This window comes from Podarcis pityusensis (assembly GCF_964106645.2).
Source record: "Podarcis pityusensis genome assembly, chromosome: 11".
Classification (NCBI taxonomy): Eukaryota; Metazoa; Chordata; class Lepidosauria; order Squamata; family Lacertidae; genus Podarcis; species Podarcis pityusensis.
Window position 1 is genome coordinate 25,479,527 of NC_138036.1, and position 19,130 is coordinate 25,498,656.

Below are 19,130 nucleotides of genomic sequence, written 5' to 3' on the forward strand. Positions count from 1 at the left end.
AAGATGGAGGGCACAAGGAGAAGGGGATGACAGAGGGCGAGATGGTTGGACAGTGTTCTCGAAGCTACCAGCATGAGTTTGACCAAACTGCAGGAGGCAGTGGAAGACAGGAGTGCCTGGTGTGCTCTGGTCCATGGGGTCACGAAGAGTTGGACACGACTAAACAACAACAACCTTGAAAGAGAGATGGACTCACCAGGTATCTCTGAACTCAAGAGACAAGCTGGACTTCACAAGTTCTCGTTAATTAAGACTGCAATGCTACACTCATGTATCTGGGAGTAAGTTCAATTGAACCCCATGTGACTTGTTTCTGAGTATGCCTACATAGGATTGCATTGTAATGTTTCTAAACTAGAGAGGATGCTGTAGGTAACCAGTCTTACAAACAAATGCACTGCCAGTCTAACCAGGTGATTTTCATTGCCATTTACCCCATACACATTTATACAAAGCTGATGTTATCACCCAGCAGAGCAACTACTCAGCATGGAAGACAGTACCATTTATTCAATCAGTACAAGCCATATAATTTGGCTGTCAAATGCCTGATCAATATTATTACAGTAGAGGCAACCAAGTCCACAGCCAAATTGACAGAGGTCCAGAATAATTATTTCAGCATCTTGATGTGCAACAATATTTTGACAGGTAGCCAAGGCTGCTATTAAATAAAAACAGATACTGAATGGGAACTGAAAACAGGAGCATGCTTGTTTGAAGCTAAGAATCAGGATTTTCTCACATTTAGCTAAAGAGAATTTCACCACTTATATTTACAAGGCACTTATATTTGGCATGCTATGCCGTACTTTGCTTATGGTGGATCAGGGATAAGGAATCCATGGCCTTCCAGATGTTGCTGGACTCCAACTTCCATTGGCCTCGTCCAACCCATCCAATGGTCAAGGAAGATGAGAACTGTAAACCAGCACCACCTGGAGAGACACAAGTTCCCCATCCCTTCTATTGCAAGCAAAGTGACTTCAATACAAAAGCATCCCCAATGGTTTATCTTGGTGTGTTCTTGAACATTAATATTCTTAGCTTAAGACATATCTTTTATCTGTTTCGGAAGCTCAGGATTGCAAGGGGAAGAAGCATTTTCTGCATCTTTCATGCTGATCACCATATTTCTAACCTAGGGGTATACAGTAAGCAAAATGCTAAGCTGGTAGTTGACAGATACCATACATTTCCAATTATATTCACATAGTCATAGAACAGTCACAGCTATCTCTGCTAAGGGCAGATCTGCATGTTAGAAGAAAAATGGAGCTGCCACTGAAAATGGCAGACCCATTATGATTCATAGTAATTGGTTATTTCTTGATCTGCTGGAAGACTTTGCTTATTATTTGTTTATTCACCAATTATGCTTTTCAGTCATTTTTTAAAAAAATATTGCTATGATCTAGTAAATTCATTCATGACAGATTACACTGGGCAACAATTTTTTACTTTTTGAATGTTGTCTAGATTTCTACAACTGATTTAGGGTATTTTTGCACTGCTGAATCAGGAAATGGCATCCGTTTCTCTCCATCAGGTCAGGTTTACTGTAAACTGAATGGTGGGCATTGATAAAGGTAAGTACACGTAAATTGTATGTTGCTTCACCATTTTTCAAACTTCAGGGCTTGAACTTCCGTTTCTTGGAACTCCAGGAATGCTCAGCAGCAGGGAGGTCTCTCTTCAGAGTCCAACAGTAGTCAGCCATCATGACTGCGTCCCAGCAACCTTGATACCTGGTCTCCATCTCTTTCATGTCCTGATGGAATCTCTCCCCCTGCTCGTCACTCATTGAACCCAGGTTCTCAGGAAACCGGTCCATGTGTGAAAATAGGTAGTGCATCTTGACGCTCATGTTGCAGCCCAGGTTTCTGAAAGCAGTCAGCATGTTGTTGACAAGTTCTGCGTAGTTTCTGGCCTTATTGTTGCCAAGAACAAATGCCTTCCACGCTTCCAGTTCCACTTTGTTCATTGAGTTTCCGAACTCTGGATCTCTGATGAGCTGACGGATCTGAGGACCGTCAAAGATGCCAGCTTTCAACTTCTCCATGGTCAATCCTGGAAAAGCCTGGCAGAAGTAAGTGAAGCAGTCACCATCCTTGTCCAGAGCCTTGGTGAACTGCTTGATTAAGCCGAGCTTGATGTGCAGCAGTGGGAAGAGTATTCTGTCTCTGTCCACCAGAGGGTCGTTGATGACGTTCCCTTTTTTGCAAGGCACCAATTCCTCCCGCACAGGCCAGTCCTTCTTCGTGTAATGCTGAGCACAGTCCCTACTATCCCACATGCACAGAAAACATGGGTACTTGGTGAAGCCAGACTGTTGTCCCAACAAAAAGTTCACCATCTTCAGGTCAACATAAATAAACCACTTATGCTGATCATAACCAATTTTCTCCAGCACATACTTCACCGCTTCATAGTTCTCCTTCAGTGTACTCGAGTGAGCCAGGGGTATAGAGGCAAACTGGTTGCCGTTGTGTAGCAGAACACATTTCAGTGATCGCTTGCTGCTGTCAATGAACAGTCTCCAATCTTTGGGTTCGTACTGTGGCACTCCAAGCTTGAGCAGAACCTGCGCAATATCCGCACAGTACACCGTCCTTCTCTTCTGAGAAAAAACGGAGGTACTCTTGATGCCTGTTGCGGAAGAAGCTGATGCGAGCACTGTCAGAGAGGAGGTTTTTATCCTTCAATCTGGATGCCAACAGTTCGGCAGAGTCCTTTGACAAGCTGAGGTCGCGAACTAGATCATTCAACTCCTTTTGGAAAAATGGATGTGGAGCATCATCTTCAAGAACCACTTCTTCTTCTTCATGTCCTTCAACACTGGAGGCATCTTCGTCACTAATGTCAGGAAGTTCTCCGAAGATAGGCACTGGAATTTCATCACAATAAGCTACAGGACGACGTGCTGATTGAAGATCAGGATACTTCGTGGGGCGACTGCCCCATTAACTTAGTTTTGATCCCCCAACTTTATGCTTTGCCGCACCAATTTATGGAAGATTTCGAGGTTTTATGACTTCAAACTGACCCCTTTTCGACATAATCACCCAGAACTATCGGACCTGAATACTTCTTGTCATTAAAATAATCATTTCCAATCAAAACAATTATTCGACATGGCATTTTACCCCCACCTTCTTCTAAAATGCTCCACACAAGCGTACATGTGAACAAAAACGTAAAAAAACGACATGTGGCCATAGCTCAAAAACTTGACCTGATTGAGCAAAACCAATGTGATTTTTGGATTCAGTGCATCAGATTCGTCCTAAATCAACTGAAAAAACGCAGACAACAAATTTGTTGTTGACCAGTGTTATGTTTCAGTTAGTTGCTTTAAGGGGTTTTCTGTTGTAATATGTTGATACCTACATGTTGCCTTATGTATTAATTTACATTTAACTGCTGACCAGAGTGTAGGCTAACTGTTTATGTTTTTTTAATTGTAATGTTTTCATCCATTTTATGTAAACCTCCTCAAGCATCTATGGAAAGATGGTATATTTTAAAAGATGATATTGACAAAAGAGGTAAATAAAGTCAAAGTGTTCGCTTTACCCGGCAAACCAGAATGGGACCCAGTATCTGTGCACAGTGCCCCATTGTCGTCCCACAGCAATTCTGTACGCATTGGCCAACATATTGTAAGACATGGATTGGGAACCTCGGAACTGTGGGTGACATGCAGCCCTCTGGACCTCTGTAGCTTGAGAAAACCCTAATTAAGGTAATGCAGCTTCCCCATGAATGCTTTTTAGAATCTCTTCTCTCTTCCCCCAAACCAAAGGTTTTAAAAACACACACACAAAGGGGCCACATGTTTCAGTGCAAGTGATGGAGTTTTGATATGGCTTTAAGCTGAGATACTGGAGACCCACTGGCAGTTGGGGTAGCCCGGGGATAGCCAATATGTTGCTCTACAAATGTTCTTGGGCTAAAATTCCCATAAGTTCAAGACAGCATGGCCAGTGATGATGGGAATTGTAGTCAAACAATATCTGGAGAGCATCACATTGATTATACCTGGGGTAGACACTATGAAACTAGGTGGACAAATACTCTCATCAGGTATAATGCCCCTTGCTCATGTATTTGTTTAAATTATCTTACAACCAGTGCTTTTTTCTGGGGCTATGCAGGGGGACGCATACCCCTAAACATTTTGTGAATCTAAGTTTGGCCTCATTGAGGGGCAGCATTTCAATATGAGTAGGAAAATGAGAGTACCCCTAAACATTTTTTCTTAGGAAAAAAGCTCTGCTTACAACACCTAACCTGTATAAGCAAATGTCTCCATAACTCCAGCCTTTCCCAGACCTTTTTTCTCCCAATATTCCTACTATGTCATTCATCCTTGCATGGTCTTTATGGTGTTCTTTTAATTAGGTGGCTATACTTTCTTCTTTAAAGTAAGCTGAGCAAACGTGACAAAGGATGTAAATATGCAGAGCGACATCTCACAGCCAGTCTAAAAACAGACATTTAAGCAGGGCTTTGCTGGTAAATTGCCAGTCCCCCAATATGTAGGAAAAGGGAACATTTGAGAGGGATTTGTGAACAATGTTTTCCTGGGGGAGATGGCTAGTACAAACTTGTTTAGAGAGCAATTAAAGCTCCTAGCCAATAGGAAACAGTGTTGAATGGAGCAGCATCTCCCCTACTGCATCTTGGGCCCTGCCTTTTGCCAGGGCAGAAGGGGGAGGCAGTTTTTGCCTTAATTTATGCTATGCTAGCTTGAGGCTGGTACACTGCAGAGGCCCAGATTGGGTCCCCATCTAGATGCTGAACTGGCTTAAGATCCAGCAGCACTTTGATGAATTCTGCACATTTATTAGTGCATTTATATCCCACCATTCTCAAGGTGACACATGTGTCTCTCCTCCTTTCCATTTGTATCCTCATAGAAACCGTGGGAAGTAGGTTGGACTGCGACCAAGGTCACCAAGTAAGCTTTATGACTGAGGAGGGATTCGAATCCTGGTCTCCCAGGTCCTAGTCCAGCACTCTAACCACTACATCACATTGGCTGTCTAGTCACATAATGGGCATATTGTTGCTGATTTCTGCACAAGCATTGCTATCACTAAATATATATTAAAACAGAGCTGCTTGTAGAAGGGAAATGACTTGGTGAATGGGTACTATAAGCCACAGAGCACATAAAATACATGTTGTTCAGCACTATGAAGGTGACACAGTGCCCTTAATGTATTCTAAATCACCTTGCTGGATATGTGTGTGCAGCACAGACATAATACAAATGGCAAGCCAGAACAGAGGCTTCCTATTCTGCTGTAAACCAGGATCTTTCCTGCAAGGCAACCATTCAATAATCTCTGGAATTCACAGCCGTCGCTGTATTTTAAAAAATTCCGAGAGAGCTAAAGCAGATCCCAGCCATCACCAACACAATGAAACTTTCCAGTTTTAGTCAAAGTCAGTGTTGCCTTCCTTGATTGTGTTTTGTCAGAAACTGAGGACACTGTTGTATCAACAGGCTTCTCATTTACAACATCTATTAGGATTAAGGCTGTCAGGTTTCTAGGTAATTGTTTTATATATGTTTTTGTCTGTTGGCAATTTGATTATTGTCTTGTATTTTAGGAATGTATTGCATGTATTTTTCATCTTGTAGGTTTCTGTGGGTGGGGAGCGAAAGAACACGGAAGGAATCATTACTACCGTTGTTGTTCTATCATTATAATTATCATTGTTGTTTTCAGCTAGTAATCAATCCATTTGTTGGTAAGGACACAGGAAGGACATCAGAGCAATGGTCCATCAGTCCAGCATCCTGTATAAAAAAAGTGGCCAACCTATGGGAAGCGCACGAGCAGGACCTGAGCATTACAGCACAGCCTCCACTTGTAATTCCCAGCAATTGGCATTCAGATCCACAATGCCTCCAGTAATGGAGGAACAACGGTAAAGGTAAAGGACCCCTGGGTGGTTAAGTCCAGCCAAAGGTGACTATGGGGTGCACTGCTCATCTCACTTCAGGCCGAGGGAGCTGGCATTTGTCCACAGACAACTTTCCAGGTCATGTGGCCAACATGGCTAAACCTCTACTGGAGCATGGAGGACCGTAACGAGTGCCAGAGCACATGGAAAAGCCGTTGACCTTCCCGTCACAGCGGTACCTACTTATCTACTTGCACTGGTATGCTTTCGAGCTGCTAAGTTGGCAGAAGCTGGGACAGAGCAATGGGAGCTCACCCTGTCATGCAGATTTGAACTGCTGACCTTCTGATCAGCAATCACAGTGACTTAGACCACAGGGCCACCTGTATCCCAGCCAATGAAGGAACAACATAGCCATCCTGTCTCATAGCCACTGATAGTCCTATCCTCCATTAATTTGTTGAAAGATGTTTTAAACTATCCCAGTTTGTAGCTATCACTGTCTCCTGTGGAAGTAAGCTGAACAGTTTAATTATGTGATGCATGAAGAAGTACTTTCTTTTATCTGTCTTAAATCTTCCAACTTTTAGGGTCAGTGGACTATCCATTTTGTCCACCTTATGCTTAACTTCATGTCCTCCTTCACTTTCCTTATCTCTAAACTTAAAATCCCCAAATGTTGCAACCTTTCCTCATAGGAGCATTGCTCCAACCCCTTGATCATTTTTGATGTCCTTTTCTGAAACATTTCCAGTTCTACAAATATCCTTTTGGACGTGTGGCATGCAGGCCTTTTTGCATGCAGTGGTCACACCACAGATACATATAATGGGCAGCATTGTGACATTGGCAGTTTTTATTTTCAATCCCTTTCTTAATTATCCCCAACACTGAATTTGCCTTTTTCACAGCTGCTGCACACTGGGTTGACATTTTCACTGAGTGACCTGCCATGACCCCAAGGTCTCTTTCCAAGGCAGTCATTGCCAGTACTGAGCCCATTGGTGTGTATGTAAAGACAGGGCCTTTTGTCCCAATGTTCATCACTGTACACTTGCTTACACTTATGGCCCATTTTAGAGCCCCTGGTATTTAACACAGATACTGAGTCAGCAAACATACAGTTCCAAACTATTCATCATAACCTTTCATCGCTTTTGTGCCTTTGAAAGCTCTTTGAAAATATAAAGAAACCAGAAGATGCAGCTTTTCCTAGCACTGTACTGAAGAGAAGTGTAGCTCTGTGCCATCCAAGTCTATAAAGGCACAGGGGTTATTTTCAAAGCCACACATTGCATAAATAGGGATCTGCACAGGTAACAGTAAATAATGTTGTGCAGTACAGTAGCAATGCTAAACCATGATATTGAACCATAGTTCTACTTTAAGTGTTAACCCAGCCCAGCAGCTTAACTATAGTTAAAGGATTCTTGTCAACCAAGGCTTGCAGTGGGTTTATAAACCTTGGTTAATGTTAAACATAATTTAGTGTTTCGTGCAAACCCAGACCCCACTACACCATCAAAATTACCTATTTGACCTAATTCATTCACCTTATGCTACTGAAGGGGATGAAGCCCCATCTTCGTCAGCCAGGTTCCAATCCTTCCCTTAGATCAGTGCTTCCCAGACTTGGGTCTCCAGCTGTTTTTGGACTACAGCTCCCATCATCCCTAGCTAGCAGGGCCAGTGATCTGGTATTATGGGAACTGTAGTCCAAAAACATCTGGAGACTTAAGGACTAGATTTTTACTTTCCAAAGGTTAAACTTTTGACTTGCCGGTTTGTATTCAACTAGTGTTTGCTTAGAGTAAACCCAATGAAATTAATGGCCAGGACTAACTTGGGCTGTTCATTTCAATGAGTCTACTCTGAAGAAAATGTGACAAAAAACCCCAAAATGCTGACTTCTGCACTCACCTCTCTGCCTGTATATTACAGTAACAAAATAAATAAGCATAATCTTCTCTATAGATATTGCATTTTCAGGGAAACTTTTACCAACCTCCATTAATATCAAAAGAATGATTCTAGCAGTCTTCAAGAGAAGTTCATATACAGTACCTCTGGTAATGCAGTTCCTCTGCCCTTAAATGTCTACAGGACCTATTCCCCACAGCAAGGAGAAAAAATTATTTTGCTGTCCATTTAGATTTTCTCTTTCATCATTGCCTGTGCTAACATTCATCTTAAGACTTAAATAAAGCATTCACATTTGTGCATACCTGCTACTCAAAATATTGATTTAATATTCTTCTCTACAAGAACAAGTCCATAATGCGATTAGAAAGTCGGACCAGGGTACTATGAAAGCTGCTACAGACAAGTGCAATTTCTCAACATTAATTCCTTATCAGAGCGAATGAACTGAGAGAAAGCGAGTGCTGGGGCTTAGCACTATGTGAGCTTTAACAATGGCAATTAGCTGCCCACAGGACACCTATTTTTTAAAAGCCACACTCTGTTGCTACTGGGCAAGAGTCAATAATAGAGAAAGCAAATATTCAAAACTGGATTAAACCAGTAAGTGAGGATCCTTCCAAAATTCTCCTTGGAGTTTCTCCCTGGATTTTGACATTCCAAATTACCTGTTCCTGTTTTAAAAGGGGAACCCAAACCATCAGTAATTCTATTTTTTTATTATCAACACTGTTACCACAGCAGTATTTGCAACAGCTGCATGTACCCATCTTTTATTATGAAAATTGTAAAGTTTTCCCACACAAATTTTGCATTGTATTCTGCACATTTTGCCCCAAAATATGCATTTGTGTATGTATTTTAGTACATCCAGTACTGCATAATCTGGAGAAGAGTGAAAAACAAAGGATGGCTGTATTCCAATCTATATGTTGATCCAGAAAGTGTGGCTCTGGTCTGTTCACATTAAAGTGCTGGACAAATTACCTTGAGCATCTCTGTAGAAAGGAATGCTATTTGAGAAGTATAAGCCCAAAGCTAGGGGGAAGTGCTATGGGTCAGTTTTGGGGCATCTCTTTTGCATGCAGAAGGTCCCAAGTGTCTCTCATCATCTCCAGGTCAGGCTGGGTGGATCCTTGCAAAAAAGAAAAAGAAAGAAAGAAAGCCACTGCCAGCCAGTGTCAACAACATCAGGCTAGATGAACTAATGGCCTGGCAGGTTCCTAGTTTCCTGAACTCCACTGGGCATGCATAACTACATGGATGGTTTATTTTTTCCTTCTCTCCAATCTGCTATTGAAGGTCACTAACCAGATACATGTTCAGATTAGGTGGAGAATCAGTATATGTCACACCTCTGCTTTTTCATATGAAGTTTCATTTTTTTGCAAATGGAAACCAGTTCCCTTTAAAGGTAAGCCCAACGAAGGTGGGCAAGTGGAAACAGGATTTTTTTCCTCTCTCTTTTTACAAAACACATTAAGCAGCTTTAAAATGCCTTCATTTATTTTACTGCTGCCTTATTTTTCTTGTTCCTCTCCCACAGCAATTTTAGGTGGGTTCTTTAATTATGCTCGCAATGGCCATTGCTGAGTTACCCTAGCACTACTACGTATTTCCTCTGTAGAAATATTCCATCTGGTAGCATCAGCTGTCTGCTAGTGCCAGCTCTTTATGGTACCCTGTTGCAACGATATTCGGCAGTAAAGTATCAACAAATTTAAGCCTGCCTGTACAGCAGGAACTGCCAACTTAGAGAGAAGACACAGAATCAGCATCCGACTTAATTTCCTTAATGAGCTCTGTGTGAGGTTTTTGCAGGGAGAGCTGGCATCTGTAACTCGCTGGAGCTATCAACGTTCTCTGAACACTGCACCTGTTTGCTAGACACACAGATCCACCAAGAGGACTCCTGAGTACCAAAAATGAACTACTTTGATAGCAGTCAAAAAACAGAAAGCTTCATTTGAACTATCACTTTGGAAACAGGTTTCCAATCGAGGAAGATGAATCCAGTTCTAACCTAGTATTATGAGCTTAATAGAATTGTAAAGCAACAGTGGATTTTTTTCTGTTCTTCCCTGCTGTTTGATGGGTGGTGTTTTCAGGGGCATCCGAGCTCACCTTGGGCTAGGGAAACATTCCCACAGAGAACCACAACCCTCTGCTTATTACTACACTCGGTAATATCCGTTGAACTCTTATGCTCCTCTATAACTGTGCTAAAGTCAGGATATAAAGCACTTTATATCCAGTTCTTAAACATCGTTACATACATAGCCAAAACTGCACGACTTAGAGACAAGAGGGAGACATCAGCAGGATTGAGAAGACCCAAAATTTGCAGAAGCCCTTTTCTTTTTTAAGAAAATGTAAGGAAAGAACTCAAAAAGAGCCCACTGAGAGCTGAGTGTGCTCATTTTTGTGAAATGTTGACTGGTGGTTGGGGAAGGGATGGAAAACCAGAGGGAGATGGAATGGGGAGGAATGGAGTGGAGTTTCCTTGGACTATCACCCTGAACAGGAGCACTCCACACTACTGGCTTTTGTATGTATTCAGACTGATTTCTAAAGCACCCCAATATACTTGAAACAACATCCCTCATAAAAAGATTCCCTCTCACGTTCACACTTAAACATGGAATCTGGTGCATCTCTGCAACCCTCTCTGCTTGGTTGTAAGTCACTTTGGGTTGCCTTGGGCAAAGTAAAGCATCTAACAAATTTAATTAACAATAATAGAACCATGCAAGCAATCTCCACCTCTCTCTCCATGAAGAAGGAAATTGCCATAGTAAACTGGAGGACTCAGGACACATTCCCACAACCATGTTTTCCAAGGGAAACATCCCTTCAGCTTCCATGGCACAATGTTTGTACATAAACCTATTCAAAACAATCCAGTGGTGATTAGTTTGATTATGTGAATCATCAGTGGGTTGCCTGCATCCGAATTATTACAAATATGTGGCTGTGGGAAATAAAACTGATGCCAAGGATGTGAATCTGCTTCTCAAATCAGTTCGGCTGAAAGAAAGCTGAGTCAAATGACTTCTCTATGATAGATATATTTGTTTAACTGTCATTCTCCCTCTCCAGGGAAGTCTAGGCCTGTAGTTCTGTGAGGGGAGGCAGATTTGTCAACACTACACCAAGGTACAATTCCCAGATTCTTTTAGGGAAGCCTTGACAGTCAAAGTAGTGTGAAAAATCGTCCATGTCTATAATGTAAATATGGTCCTACTGATCACCCACAGCCCATAACTCAACTTCCACTTAAACTGGCAAATTATGTCAGGCAGACACGTGGTTGAAATAGAAGTATGATTTACGAGTTATATTTCTCTAAAGGCATAATTTCTCTGAAGGCATAGTCCACTGATGACTAATATAGCCTCTTCCAGATCGTCCATTAAGAGCTGAAGCCATGCATGTAGCTTTCTGTTTGCTTCAAAGCTCTTTGATTGCCCAGCCAAAGTGAAACACTCATAAAACTGTTGCAAAAGAAAATTAATTGACTAAAAAAATGAAATGAAAGAGATTGTGCATACCTATATCAGGGTATGGGTTCTAATCTGTGGTCCTCCAAGGGTTGGTGGATTATGTCAGCCCCAACAAGCATGGCCAGTGGTCAGGGATCATGGTGGTTGTAGTCTAGCACCATGTAGAAGACCACATATTCCACACTAGTGGTGCATATAAAAGATATCTAGACTGACCATTCCTTCCATTTTGTGATACATCTCCCTGAAAGGAGTAATAAGAAAGAGAGGCAACCATCATGACCCACAACACAGGGAATTTGCAGCGTATGGCAGAGGACTCTGATGATGACAAGGTTCAGATGCCTTCTTTGAGAAGACAGCCATGAGCATGTCAGAGGGCACAGCCCTGCCAACACCCTCTAACTCAGAGAATGAGTCCCATGAATTGCTTCTGTCTCCCCAGCCCTGCAAAAGGCAAAGGATACAAAACAAGGTAAAGGTAAAGGTAAAGGGACCCCTGACCATTAGGTCCAGTCGTGACCGACTCTGGGGTTGTGGCGCTCATCTCGCTTTATTGGCCGAGGGAGCCAGCGTACAGCTTCCGGGTCATGTGGCCAGCATGACTAAGCCACTTCTGGCAAACCAGAGCAGCGCACGGAAACGCCGTTTACCTTCCCACCGGAGCGGTACCTATTGATCTACTTGCACTTTGATGTGCTTTCGAACTGCTAGGTTGGCAGGAGTTGGGACCGAACAACGGGAGCTCACTCCATCACGGGGATTCGAACCGCCGACCTTCTCATCTGCAAGTCCTAGGCTCTGTGGTTTAACCCACAGCGCCACCTGCGTCCCTACAAAACAAGGTAAGAGCCCTTTAAATAACCAGCCAGCTCCTCCAGGGAGACAGATCCTACCACATTCTAGTTCTAGCCTACAACATCTCTGCAGAAACATCATTTGTAGCTTCCTCCAGAGGACAGTGTGTGTTCCAAGATGTGACCTGAGGTGGAATTTGAAGTAGTGCTGAGGAGATCACTCCACCAGCACTAGCATCTCTACTTGCCTGATGAAATGATATCACCTCTCTTCCACTCTTGCCCTGTTCTGGGGATTCTCCTGACCTCCTAGTGTGAATTAGGGGGCACGGATGAGGAGAGGGGAATCCCATTGTGTTTGTAGGATGTGTTACACTGGCTTCCACTAGTGCTACTATCTAGATGCATCCAGCCTTGGACTAGATTTGGCACTAGTCCTTCCCCTGTGATCCTCAAGTTCTCATTAAACTGGGCAGGAAAATCAGAATATAGTATAAGAACAGCTTTATGGCAATGACCTGTCTATTCCAGTAGGGTGATACTCATACATAGCAGGTCTAGGTCCTCTCAGTGTGTGAAATAACAAGCAGCTCTGAGCACCCTGTGCTTCACTAGATCACCTCCAGCTTCTGACCATGTGATATTTAGGGGAAACAAGAAATACAACCCATTTGTTATCCCATTTAATCTTCCACTAAAATAAATCCAGCTCTAATCCGGCATTATAAGCTGACATAACTACATTTAGAAAGTATCTAGTGTTTTATACCAGGAAAGAGAAAAGAACATAGGAAACTGCCTTGTGCTGAGCTCACTACTGACTACACTAACATACAGTGACTCTTCATGATTTCAAATGCAAGTCTTTTCCCAGTTTTAGCTGGAGATGCCAGTGATTAAACCTGGGACCCACTGCATGCAAACCATGCTGTCTGTCACTGAGTTACAGGAAGGAAGGGAAAGTAGGAACCAACAAATTTGCAGATGCAAACAGTTCCACACCTACACAGATAATGATGCATATTTTTCAAATCATCATCATCACTACTCATGCATAGGGAACTTTTTGTTTCAACAAATATCACTCACTAGTAACACAGAGCTAATGAATTAATTTGTAAAGTCCCCTGAAATGTTGTTTATATATGTATGGCTAACAAATTTCCTGCATCCCTGTGTACAAGTTGTGTCTGTTGCTTTAATATGGCTATATCAACAACACTTGTTAATTCTTGTGTGTTCGCCTTTTGCAATGTTGTGGAGACCTCAACTTCATTTTCAAAGAGCAGAAATTCAAGAACGTGTCGATCAAAGAAAGAGGGGAAAGTGAGATCAAAGATCACTTTAATTGAGAAAATGCAGTCCATTTTAATCAGAAAATTAGACTATTTATAGAACATATTAAAATTATCAACGTCATCGAACACAGTATGTAGTAGCATCAGTTCATGAGTGGACATATACATTCACATGAATCACAGAATAAACATTCCCTTTATCTCTAGGTAGCACAAACTGTATCAAACTAAGCAGGACAATCACCTCTTTCTCTGTCTTTGGCATGAGATCATAGATGAACTTCACAAAGGTTTCAGACTATTTCATAGTGCAAAATTAGCATCCCTGTCAAACCAGGAGTTGGGAACGTTAGACTAGATCACAATCCATACCCTGTATGAAGATAGGGGGTGCTGTGCAAAATGGGCATTCTGTCACCTCCCTACGAGTTCTGATTCTGGAAAGGACCTCAAGGATCATCTACTCTAAACCCATCTCCCTTAAGACAACACATGCCTTCCTTAACCCATCCAGATTAAGTATCATTCCAGAGTAGAAGACTCTCAATAACTTGTATTATTGCCCAACTGATCTTGCAGTCAGGAAGTGAGTCCTAACACCTAACATTTGTTTATACTAAAGCATGTTAAAATATCTCACCATACACATCCCTCAGTGTTCTCTGTCTTCTTTGTGGTAACTTTTAAGTGCTGGAAAACTGACCCCAAACACATACATCTCTCTTTTCATACAAATTGTTTTCAGGCTCGAGATAACAAGGTTGACATTTTAACAGCACCTGAGAGATCTGTACCTGGATTGTAAACACATATATTTGGAAACAGGTCCGGTGGATTTCTATAGAACATCTTTCCAAGCCAGAGTGCTTGGGCTTGAAGCCAAGAAAACAAAATTCATTTTCAAAATGGGTTTTCATGGGACTTGGGTTAATTCTATCCATGCTATTGACACTGCTGATGTCAATGGATTTCGTTTAGGTCAGGATTACACTGAAAGGGACAAGCCAGTCAGGTAAACTATGCGTAATAGGAGGGGCTGTGGAAATTTGGGGGGGGCTAAAAATAGCAGGAAAGGGTTGGAATGAAATCTTATGCAATTTGACTCAACTTCTGTTTATTTATAAGTTTCCAGGAAATTGAATGGGACTTGCTCCTTGCTAACTGGTTTACACTAACCCCTTTTCGTGTGTGGATTTTTCTAAAACAGGAATCGGGAACCTTGGGATGGTGGGGAGGGAAATGTGGTCCTCCAGGCATCTCCATCTGGCTCTCAAGACTCTCACCACCATCCTTCTCCCCAGGTCACACCCATCATCTTAGTGTTTCTGTCTCACATAAATGTATCCTTGAATTTGGATAATGCGTCTGTCTTGCTGTGCATAGAAACCAGCCTACTGTATATATGTAAAATTCACCTACGTTGCCCTGCCAACCTTTGCCTTTGGCCCCATCCAACACCAGCATGTGGTGCCCAAAGTGTTGCCCAGAAGACAGTGCAGCCCTTGGGCTGGCAATGGTTTCCCCAACCCTGCCATAAAAGGGGGCTTTTCATTGTTTTGGCTTCCTTTAGTTACCATATTTGTTTGTTTAAGGTCCTACAGCTTTGAGTCCCATGGAGGCAGGACATGCATATATGTAAAGCTGTTGTGAGGCACCGTGAGTCCTGGGAGATGGTGGGGTATAAATCTTTTCAAAGTAACTTATGTAAAAGACTAAACCCTACATGCCAGTTGCTCTGGAGCAATGTCAAGGTATTCACATAGCAAGTCTGGCCCCTGCTATGCAACAGGGTGAAGTAACCTGCTTCAGGTGGCACCACGGAGAAGGCAGGTTATAGATGAAGGAGAGAATTGGCTTCTTTTTCAAGTATTGGCCCTTGCAGAAATATCTTGAACTGGTACTGTCACTGAGCCTTCAAAGTGACTTCAGCTGCCATGTTCAAAAATAAGCGGTCCCATTTGCAGGAGAAATGATTTTGAGGAGATATGGAAGGTAATTGTAGAATTTGTACTGTTAAAATGGAAAGGGGTCAAACCATCGCAAGAGATGTTGAAATTTCGGGAGGTTGGATAGTTACAATGGAATCGTTTCAGGGGTGGGGTGCACAATTATTATTATTATTATTATTATTATTATTATTATTATATAAATGAATGAATAAAAAGAATAAGTGGTCCTGAATCACAACTTTGCTTCCAGCTCCAATTATATGGGCATTTAGTATAAATATAACATTAGCTCATTCACACCATGATCAACTCCTGCCCAGAAACCAATGTCCCCACTGTGGAAGGACGTGCGGATCCAGATTTGGCCTCCACAGTCACTTACGGACTCATTGTTAAAACTGTGTTTATGGAAGACGATCTTACTCGGCTACGAGTGATCGCCAAAGAAGAAGAAAAAGAATTTCAAAATTGTGCAAGATCCACTACAACCTAAATATCCCTTTGCTGTAAAGTGTATCAACTGCCCAATCAGCACACTGGCTGCAAAAGCACCCTTGAAATGATGGAGAACACTTTTGTTAACTACCTGGGAATTGTCTCTATACAATAAAGATGTAATGTGTACATCAACCCATAGCTATTAAAACCTTACATGCAAATATGATTCTTAGGCAGTAACAATCCACTTTCATAGTAGCATGCCCCCATAAGATTTCAGTGAACTCAGTTCTGTGTAAATATGCTTAAAACATGGATAGACTTCACTTGAAATTATGTCCCATTCATATGCCTTTGGTGTTACTTTTAGTCCCATAAGGAAAAGTGCATTCTTCTGCATGTTGACTTGGAAGGAAGTCCCACTGTGTTCAGTGAGACTTACTCCCTAGTAAGTGTCTTTAGGATTTTAGACTTAAATAATTAGCAGTCAAACTGTATTCTAGATATGGATTTTAGCCTGTGTTAAATTGTTCAGCAAGGACTAACTCAAAAGTAATAGCTTGATATTGGGTCAAGATTGAAGTAGCTTTGCTGCAAATAATAATCTTGCTCTAGGGGAACAACAATATTGCTGCTTTTTTATATATTAAAAAATACGGATGTAGGCTTTAGTCCTGAGAAATTCTGGGAGTGATTTATTTTTTTAAGAGCTACACAAATATTGCCATGCTCCACATATAAACGAAGGATGGGGAACCTGCAGCCCTCCAGAGGCTTTCAGACTCCAACTCTCCTTATCCCTGACCATTGTCCACACTGGCTGAAGCTGATGGGTGTTAAAGTCCAACAATATCTAGAGGGCTGCATATTTCCCATCTCTAACTGGAAGATTAATTATAATCATAATTTGCTAAATTGGACTTCTTATACGTACATGAAATTGAAGCAGCCATGTGGAAGAGTTGTGCCACTTGTGACTGATAATGTCACAGACTCCCTCCAATATGTGCCTGCAACATTGACGCTGCCACATTCTACACAATAATAAAAATATCAATGGATGCACTATTGGGATCCTACCAATAACAATAGTTCAGTTGGAAAGCAGTGGAAATTGGATATTGGATCCCTGTAACAGAAGCATAGCTTTCAGAGAATATATCTGGGTCCTTCACAATGAATGACTCACATTTTGTTTCTATTATAACTTAGTCTTCTGGAGTTACCCTTCAGGGAAATATCTGCTGTGTAGTTATCCATGTGTGTTTTTCTTAGTGAAGCCCAGTAACTGAACCAACACAAATCTAGTCTCCTTATGAATTCAACCTTTAAAAATCTGCACTGCTAATGAATTCTGACAAGACTTTTTTCCCTAGGTTTATTATGTCTTCATAAGAAGAATTCCAAAAGCTTTCCCATGGAAGCAAGTTTTACACAGAAATGGCCATTACTTCTTTGTATATGTGCTCAGGCTTGTTGCAGCTGATGTCCATTATGTTCTACAGTCCATGACTTGTCAGAAAATCTCACTCCCTGGAAGCAACGCAATGCATTTTTCAGTCATGTGCTCAAGGGACTGAAGCACTGGGCACTCTAACATGGTTGCTCATGAGTTTAAGCTGTCGTTTTATTTATTTACAGCTGCATGGCTATTTTTACAGCTGTGTGATGCACAAGACGCCAGACATACCTTTGTGCAAACTCCTCTGAAGGATTTGAGAGCACTTCCCATGCTCTGGCACAAGTTCCATTCATATCAATGATGGAATGCACAGAACTTCGGGAGTAAAACTTGCCTCTCTTCATTAATCTTCAACAAGAGAACTGAGATGATTAAAATGAAGGATTCAATATGAGTCAAAGTCATTGTGGGAGGAGTTAGGAGACCTCTTGCTGCCTCTGCTAACATATGCCCTTTACACCTACTAATCTTTAGTGGTACATTAAAATGCTCTTTTCAAATAAAATAAAAAAGCAGAGTGACAGTTTTCTACAGTCTGCAATCCACAAGCCACATCCTTGGGCTTGTGAACTACAGTCAGTAGCTGCATTGTAACTTTCAGCAAAGTTTATTAGACATGAGGGCTTTTTTATATGCAGACATGCATGCAAATAAACTCAGTCTGTGGCCACGTTTCTCTGATGGGACATTTAAATAATATGTAATAGCATTATATTACACATTTCATTTGATTTATGGACTTTTGCTATCTCTTGAGCAATGTTTTAACTTCTTTGCTCACTCTCTGGGCATACAGCTCACTCATTCACCTACTCTGCTGACAATATGTCTACTTGGGAGTAAGTGTCTAGAGGCTTGAAGCCAGCAGGGTAAGTTAAGGGCATCACGTTCATCTATTGATGCAATATTAAGAGTTCCAAGTCTCACGTGTTGATCCCAAACAAGAAAGAGCAATACTCAACTGAGACCATATATTTATCTGGACCAAATGTTGTAAGCATTTGCTAATCATTTATAATTGCTAGGACTGCCTTCTTTATTTTGACTTTTCCAAGCATTGTGGGAGACTCCAGTGATGCAGAACTGTCTTTGTTCTGCTTCCAAAGGACACCTCTGGGCACTATCCACCAGAAGCTGTTTTGTCCCTGGAACAACTTTTTCTCATTTGCATCCTTATCAAGGATTTTGATCTAATGAACGCTGCTTGCATTAAGCATTTCACTACTTATTTGTCCTGATAAAGGGTTGAATCCCATGCTAGTTCTTCTCAGAGTAAACCCACCGAAAATAACGGGCACCCCAAACATTCATTTCAGCGGATCTGTTCTGAGTAAAATCTAGCTGGACTCAACCGAAAGCCATGTAAATACTGTATCAAGTTAACCCTACCGCATCGGTTTGTCTGCTGCAGGAAGTTCAGTGTGGCCCGGAAGCTTGCCTCTAGCGCTTTAAACACCGATTAAAGCTATCTCCTCGTCTGCTAAACCTTTCGTAAGAGGTGTGTTTTCCACCATTTCAGGCTTCAAGCCTTAACGGCGGCCCGATCCGATGAACGTTTTTACTTTGAAGTAAATCTCGCCTCAACCAATGGCTCTTCTCTCCGCTCCCCTCCCACCCAAGTGTGCCAAGGACCGCGGGCTTCCTTGGGAGCATTGAGCTCGGTGGGACTTACTTCCGAGTAAACATGCGTAGCGTGGGATCGGCTTGCCCTTTCGCGGGAGTCCTGGACACAGAAATGGCTGACAACACATAAGCAGGAGAGCGCTCTCTACAATACATGGCACAGACCGATCAGTTAGCAAGTCACTTACAGGATTGCGGATCCGCTTGGCTCCCTCCCTCCT

At 41.9% G+C, this 19,130-nt stretch overlaps 2 protein-coding genes across 6 annotated transcripts in view; one reads left to right on the forward strand and one right to left on the reverse strand.

Annotated features, from left to right (window-relative positions):
• Nucleotides 1-19,130, forward strand: part of RNF180 (ring finger protein 180) — a 334,052-nt gene that overhangs the window by 163,197 nt on the left and 151,725 nt on the right. The window lies entirely within an intron of this gene.
• Nucleotides 1-19,130, reverse strand: part of HTR1A (5-hydroxytryptamine receptor 1A) — a 45,652-nt gene that overhangs the window by 22,157 nt on the left and 4,365 nt on the right. The window lies entirely within an intron of this gene.